We start from the raw sequence: 8,413 nt of genomic DNA on the forward strand, positions 1-8,413 counted from the left end.
ACAAAACAGCGAAATATCCCCGGGAGAAATTGCAAGCCTTTGCTTTAACTGTGGAACATGGCCAATGGGGGGCAATGTGTCCTTATTGTTACCTTGGAGCTAACCCGAGGATCAACATGCTTGCATCCAAGCAAAATGAACATCTGCTACTGTATACCGACTCTCATTCTGCTAATGCACACTGAGTCAAATTCTGCTAATATGCACTGACTCTCATTCTGCTAATATACACTGACTCTCATTCTGCTAATATACACTCTTGTTCTGCTAATGTGCACTCTCATTTTGCTAATGTACACTGACTCTCATTCTGCTAATGCATAGCGACTCTCATTCTGCTAATGAACAGCCTCTCTCATTCTGTTAATGTACATTGACTCTTGTTCTGCTAATGTACACCGACTCTTATTCTGCTAATGCACACCGTCACTCATTCTGCTAATGTACACCGGCTATCATTCTGCTAATGCACACCGTCACTCATTCTGCTAATGTACACCGGCTATCATTCTGCTAATGTACACCAACTCTCAATCTGCTAATATACACCGACTCTCATTCTGCTTTTGACTAGGACGGTGGTTGTGTAGGTAAAAACAATGACTGCAGATGCTGGAAACCAGATTCTGGATCAGTGGTGCTGGAAGAGCACAGCAATTCAGGCAGCATCCGAGGACAGGCAAAATCGACGTTTCGGGCAAAAGCCCTTCATCAGGAATGAAGGCAGAGAGCCTGAAGCATGGAGAGATAAGCTAGAGGAGGGTGGGGGTGGGAGAGAGTGGCATAGAGTACAATAGGTCAGTGGGGAAGGAGATGAAGGTGATAGGTCAGGGAGGAGAGGGTCGAGTGGATAGGTGGAAAAGGAGCTGGGCAGGTCGGACATGGTTGAAGAGCTTCAGGGCTGAGGAAATGACCTGGGAGTTGCAATGAGAGAGAGACTCCCTGAGATTCTTGTAGAGAGAGGAGGAAAACTTCTTCAAGGCAGGCATCCTTGCAAGAGGATTCGCAGTAGGGTTAAAATCAACGAGGTAAAAACAATGACTGCAGATGCTGGAAACCAGATTCTGGATCAGTGGTGCTGGAAGAGCACAGCAATTCAGGCAGCATCCGAGGACAGGCAAAATCGACGTTTCGGGCAAAAGCCCTTCATCAGGAATGAAGGCAGAGAGCCTGAAGCATGGAGAGATAAGCTAGAGGAGGGTGGGGGTGGGAGAGAGTGGCATAGAGTACAATAGGTCAGTGGGGAAGGAGATGAAGGTGATAGGTCAGGGAGGAGAGGGTGGAGTGGATAGGTGGAAAAGGAGCTGGGCAGGTCGGACATGGTTGAAGAGCTTCAGGGCTGAGGAAATGACCTGGGAGTTGCAATGAGAGAGAGACTCCCTGAGATTCTTGTAGAGAGAGGAGGAAAACTTCTTCAAGGCAGGCATCCTTGCAAGAGGATTCGCAGTAGGGTTAAAATCAACGAGGTAAAAACAATGACTGCAGATGCTGGAAACCAGATTCTGGATCAGTGGTGCTGGAAGAGCACAGCAATTCAGGCAGCATCCGAGGACAGGCAAAATCGACGTTTCGGGCAAAAGCCCTTCATCAGGAATGAAGGCAGAGAGCCTGAAGCATGGAGAGATAAGCTAGAGGAGGGTGGGGGTGGGAGAGAGTGGCATAGAGTACAATAGGTCAGTGGGGAAGGAGATGAAGGTGATAGGTCAGGGAGGAGAGGGTGGAGTGGATAGGTGGAAAAGGAGCTGGGCAGGTCGGACATGGTTGAAGAGCTTCAGGGCTGAGGAAATGACCTGGGAGTTGCAATGAGAGAGAGACTCCCTGAGATTCTTGTAGAGAGAGGAGGAAAACTTCTTCAAGGCAGGCATCCTTGCAAGAGGATTCGCAGTAGTGTTAAAATCAACGAGGTAAAAACAATGACTGCAGATGCTGGAAACCAGATTCTGGATCAGTGGTGCTGGAAGAGCACAGCAATTCAGGCAGCATCCGAGGACAGGCAAAATCGACGTTTCGGGCAAAAGCCCTTCATCAGGAATGAAGGCAGAGAGCCTGAAGCATGGAGAGATAAGCTAGAGGAGGGTGGGGGTGGGAGAGAGTGGCATAGAGTACAATAGGTCAGTGGGGAAGGAGATGAAGGTGATAGGTCAGGGAGGAGAGGGTGGAGTGGATAGGTGGAAAAGGAGCTGGGCAGGTCGGACATGGTTGAAGAGCTTCAGGGCTGAGGAAATGACCTGGGAGTTGCAATGAGAGAGAGACTCCCTGAGATTCTTGTAGAGAGAGGAGGAAAACTTCTTCAAGGCAGGCATCCTTGCAAGAGGATTCGCAGTAGTGTTAAAATCAACGAGGTAAAAACAATGACTGCAGATGCTGGAAACCAGATTCTGGATCAGTGGTGCTGGAAGAGCACAGCAATTCAGGCAGCATCCGAGGACAGGCAAAATCGACGTTTCGGGCAAAAGCCCTTCATCAGGAATGAAGGCAGAGAGCCTGAAGCATGGAGAGATAAGCTAGAGGAGGGTGGGGGTGGGAGAGAGTGGCATAGAGTACAATAGGTCAGTGGGGAAGGAGATGAAGGTGATAGGTCAGGGAGGAGAGGGTGGAGTGGATAGGTGGAAAAGGAGCTGGGCAGGTCGGACATGGTTGAAGAGCTTCAGGGCTGAGGAAATGACCTGGGAGTTGCAATGAGAGAGAGACTCCCTGAGATTCTTGTAGAGAGAGGAGGAAAACTTCTTCAAGGCAGGCATCCTTGCAAGAGGATGTGTAACCCGGTGGTTGTGTAACCTTGTGGGAACATATATGATTTTAACCTCCACGTGACAAACCATTAGTAATGCTGTTTTGTCCAACCGGTATGGCTGTTATCAAAATGTTCATTTCACGTTGAGGCAACTGATACAGTCTCCAAGGGAATGAGTGAGTAGATGCTGCTGCCAAGCACCCAGCCTTACACCCCAAATATCTCGTCCCATTGGGTTCCCAGTAAAGACCGGTCTGAGACCCTAAAGGAATCGGTTTTCCACACCTGGGTACGGTACAGGAATCACAGGAAAATCGCCTGCTGACGGGGACTCAAATGGGGTGGTCCCCCAATACTCAAACCAAAATGTAAGTGACCCATGCTGGACAGATTTACATTCTTTCTTTACTGCTGCCTATTTCAGTTGATTATGTGCATTTTTGTACTCACTTTTGTCAGGACAGAATAGTTAATACTCTAGTACAAACTTGTTGGCACCCAGACTTTCTAACAGCAGCTGAGGAAAGAGCTGATGCATATTTGATTCTTTTAAAATATTGAATGCTGTAAAAGGGATGTTAAACCACTTCCTTGCCTGGTGGGCCTTCAACTTACCTACAATTTGCTTTGTACAATTATCTCATGTACTTTGTTATGAATATTGTCCAATAATCGTAGATGTATTTAGTAGATGAATCAAAACCATCCCAACCACTGATACTGCTGTCACAATAGTGGTAGACAAATGTGAAATATCTGTATCAGTTAACCAAAACATTTCAACGTTGCTATTCACAGGTATGCTAAGCCTAACAGTTAGATCTGGGGCAAATTGGAGCCGAGGTGGAAAGACCCTTTCTTCGTCCTGTTGGTCACCCACACAACGGTCAAGGTCAAGGGACGGCCTGAATTGATGCACGTGACACAATACAAAAGAGCTCCACGCCTCACCCCCAGAAAAACACCAGAAGACTCTATCAGAGATATTAGTTCAACATGAGTCCCCGAATGGCTCAGCCTGATCAATCTGCCTCATACTACACCCTTTCTTATTTTTCTTTCAGTAATTATGTTTAATTGGAGAACCACGGATAGCCTAATAGCCTCTAGTAAATGGGAATTACAGTTTAATACTTTTCTTTATGCACAGAAGGCCAACCACTCTAGATGGTGGATATGTGCCCATATCCCCATCCATCCTGAACTCGTACCAAATGTGCCGTTCTGGAATTTGTGCAACTTGCAGCTTCTTATTTCCCCTGCTGGACTAGAAATCAAAGTAACCCTGCAGACAATCCTCTGTTCGGTTCAGTTCAATGTTGTGACCCTCCTCTCCAGTGATCTCGCAGATGCCTAGATTTCCCTATCCTGATGACACCCCAGATGATGATTCCCAGACCATGGCGCCTTCTGCCCCTTTCCTTACTGACCCTGTGGACCAACTGCCCAATCTCCAAATATCACCGCCGGACATTCCCCCTGGTTATGGATATATTCCCCCTTTCGCTAACACCGCCAATCCAGTATTTTTAAAAAAGGTGGGATTGTGGAAGGAAATGTGAAGTGATTTGACACAAAGTGACCGTGAAAGCCATTTTATCACAATGTAATATTTGCAGCAAAGTGCTAGCCCTGCTGTTTGAAACTAAGCTGAGGAATTTATTTTAATAACATGACTTTGCAGCTGCAAACTGTTCAATTCCTCTGGCCCCTAAGACACAGTCATGCTTCATAGATTATGTATTGTTGATTATGGCACTTATGTGTTTCTGTTTCTATCTAGATAAATCTGTAGTATAAGATAACATTCAGCTTTGTAGACATTAAGAAATGTAGGTTTGTGCAATGTATGTGGCATCTGTATGACCTGACGGGTTAGCTTGCGACTGCCCCGACGTTGATTAGTTACTGGTCAATGGGCTTGTGATATACTATATAAGTTATAACACTGGACTTCATTGGAATACGTCAGACTTCTCTGACAAAGATTTACTTCCCCATGGCCGTGATCAAAGATCAATTTCTTGAACATGACTAATTTGTTATAAACAATCCGGCATGAGATTTATTCCATCACACACAGGAAATATCATTTATACTAAAAAAAATGTATGTTTTCATATAATTGGTATGTTACGTTAGGGTGCAGAGTTCGAACCCCTCTGTTAATGCAAACTAAACACCCAGAAAATCTCGCCTCGCCTCGCAATCTATTAAAAGTGTAATGGATTGAAGAGTTACTCCGAATTTCCAATATTTAAAGAAAAGTACGTTTACTTTCCTAACAGAACACTAAACAAAACTATTAACATATTGAATACTCTTTCCCCTAACTGAGCACAATCCTATTAATGTTGTTATTAAACATTACATTAGCTTAATCTCAAGTCCACACAAGCTCTATCTTCTCCACTGTCTTTAACCTTGCATTTGCTGTCCTCCCTGGGTCTTCTTTACACTTTTTACTGCACGGATGTTTTACAGAAAATGTACCCGTGATAGAGAGTGCCATCTAGTTTTTTTTTGTTGAGAGCGAGCGAGCTCTCCGGTTCTATAGCAGTTGCCCTTCTGTTCCGTGACAGTTGCGCTAAACAATTTTCAAAACGCACACATTTTTTGATACCTTGAACATCGTTCCCTGTCACCTCTAGTAAATGGGAAATTTGTCACCTCTGACAAATGTTATCAAAATAATAAATTCAAACTTGCCTGGGTTTTGCTATCCTGGGCATAATTTAAACTAATTGCTTCAAACTGAATTGTTGTCAAAACAGCGACCAATATGCAGTATCCATTCAACAGTAATTGTTATATGTATTTACTTTAGAGCAGCCCATCTCCCAGCCTTTCCATTTGGGCAGCTGAGCTTGCAACATTCAGAAAAAACACGCCATTTTAAAATGAACACACTCATTTTCAACTATGTAACATCGCCTCCCTCATATGAAAAAACCAGCATAGTGAAAAGATAGCCTTATTTCTTTCTCTACTTCTGAAAACCATTTCTGTGAAATGCATTATTAATCTAATTCATTCCTCTCATATTAATTCTGCACACATACATGACATTGGAATCGATATAGTCCAATCGTATCTATATCTTAACTACAATCTTAACTATTTTAATTTTCTTTTAAATCCACAATAACGCATTTTACCACCCTCAACATGTACAATTTGTAAACTAAATGTCTGCAATAAGACCCCAATCAAATAGTCATCTATTTTTGTTTCTAAATCTTTCCACAAATATGAGAGGGTTATGGTTTGTGTATACAACTGACTCCAAAAACATGTTCGTCACATAAATTTCAAAATGTTTTAAGGTCAGTTCCAAACATAAGAACTCTTTCTCGATGGAAGACGATCTTTTTTGATATAAATTGAGTTTCTTTAAAAGTAGCTAATTGGCCGTTCAGTTCCATTGTCAACTTGCTGAATCAAGGCAACTTTAAATTCTATATCTCGAGCATCGATTCTAAAATAGCAAAATATTTGATGTGGCTAAAATTGGCGTTGCGCTTAATACGGATTTTAAACTCTCAAATGACACCCGGCACTGTTCTGTCTGCTGAAAGTTCGTGTTATTCTTTTTTAACTCTGTTGGCGGTGTCAGCACGCTGCTGAAGTTTGGAACAAACCTCCAGTAGAATCTGCCCAGTCCCCAAACTGAAACTCGTCTTTCTTTGAAGAATGTCGTAGAAAATTACCTTTGTCTTCTTATTCCTTGAGGTCAACTTACCATTAGCAGATTTGCTTTTAATCATCATTCAAAAAGCTTTGATCGATCCATGGATGGCTGAAAATCACATCATCAAGATAAATAGCATTATTTCTTCATCCGATCACAACTCTGTTCATTCGTCTTTGGAATATAGTTAGTGCATTCTTCATTCAAAAGGGCATCATTTTGAATTGATATAGCCCATTGGGGTAACAATTGCAGAAACTTATTTCGCTCTCTCTGACAAAGTTATCTGCCAATAACCACACAGTAAGTCTAATTTTGTGATGTAACTGGCTTGTCCAATCACCTCAAGAGTGGTATTGGATAGGAATCCGACTTCGCCAGAGTATTGACCTTCCGATAATCCATACAAAACCGTTGAGTCCCGTCAGGTTTGGGAAGTAACATGATCGACGAACTCCACTCACTCTGCCTCAGTTCGATGAAGGCATCATTGAGCGTCACATCCACTTCCTTCTTGACCTATGTGGTTTTGAAATGATTAAACTTGTTGAGTGTTGTTTTAGCAGAATAGCATTCCCTACTTCCACCTCTTGCATAATAGTATTAGTCCTACCCATTCTATTCCTGCATATGTCCTCATACTGCTGCAACAAACTTTCCAAATCAGATCATTACTCTGGAGACAGACATTGAATCCCATTACTACAAGGACTTTCTCATTGTTTAACATACTTTGAGGCACTTCAAAATCCATGAAACGTGGATTTGATTTCTCACTCTGCGGGGCTGTAACTAACACCTGTTAATCCAGTATCCTGTCTCTATTACAGTAAGTTTTCAATATACTTACTGTATATTCCCGGTACGATCTTTTTCTATCTGGCATCTTTACCTAATAGCTTCCTTCACTTGACTTTTTTTCCCAACTTGATAGGGACCACTAAACCGGGCTTTGAAGTGATCTCGACCACTGGCAACAACACTAATGAATCATCCCAAAGGAAAATGTCTGAACTTTTGAGTTTTTATCTGCCACCTGCTTCATTCTCTACTGTATCTTCTTCAGGTGTTGTTTATCTAACTGACCTACACTTTTTAATCTTTACCTCATCTCCAAGTGTGCATAATCCAGGTGTGAGATTTCCGACTTTAGTCCAATCAATTCATATTTCATTTGTCTCAAGGGGCCACTCACTATATGTCTGGATATTGACTCAAAGGGAATCATTTGAGTCGATTCATTTTGGGCACCTCTAATGGCAACAATACCAATGTGCTACTTATGAAGCAATCACTCGGCTAATCTTGACAGTACCTTATAAACATGGTCTACACGATCTGATGCCACCCTTCCAAAGCTCCCTGCGATTCAGGATGCGACGCACTTGATTGATAGTGCTGTATACCGAAGCTATCCATGACTTCCTTAAACAAGCTAGCAGTAAAATTAGACGCTTGGTCTGACTGAATCTCTCTGGGTAGCTCAAATCGGGTTAATAAAAGGCTACCAAATCCTCCATCAGCCTTTTTGCTTTAATGTTCCAAAATGGATTGTCTCCAGAAATCTGGTAGACACATCCATTCTGATTAGCAATATTAGTTCCCACCCTAAGGGAGGGGACCTACACAATTAGTCATAACCCTCGTGAAAAGTTATTCAAATGCAGGAATTTGCCACAAAGGTGCTGGTTTTATTACTGCTTGTGACTAACCTAACATTTGGCATGTATGACATGTAGGACAAACGTTAACCACATCCTTGTGCATTCAAGGCCAAATAAATGCTTTTGTATCTTAGCCTGAGTCTTTCTGACACCTAGGTGACCTCCTACAGGTAGTTATTGCGCAACTCGTAACACTTCATGTCTGACTGCAAAGGGCAATACAATCTGGTGCAATTCTGGCCATTCCTCCTGCGCACGAACCTGCCATGGTCTCCATTTTTGTCTTAGGATCCTAGCATTAATATAATTTCCCTCAAGAATGCA

This window comes from Chiloscyllium plagiosum, unplaced genomic scaffold, assembly GCF_037043375.1.
Source record: "Chiloscyllium plagiosum isolate Xiang-an unplaced genomic scaffold, Cpla_swu_hap1 HiC_scaffold_39, whole genome shotgun sequence".
In the NCBI taxonomy this organism is placed as follows: domain Eukaryota; kingdom Metazoa; phylum Chordata; class Chondrichthyes; order Orectolobiformes; family Hemiscylliidae; genus Chiloscyllium; species Chiloscyllium plagiosum.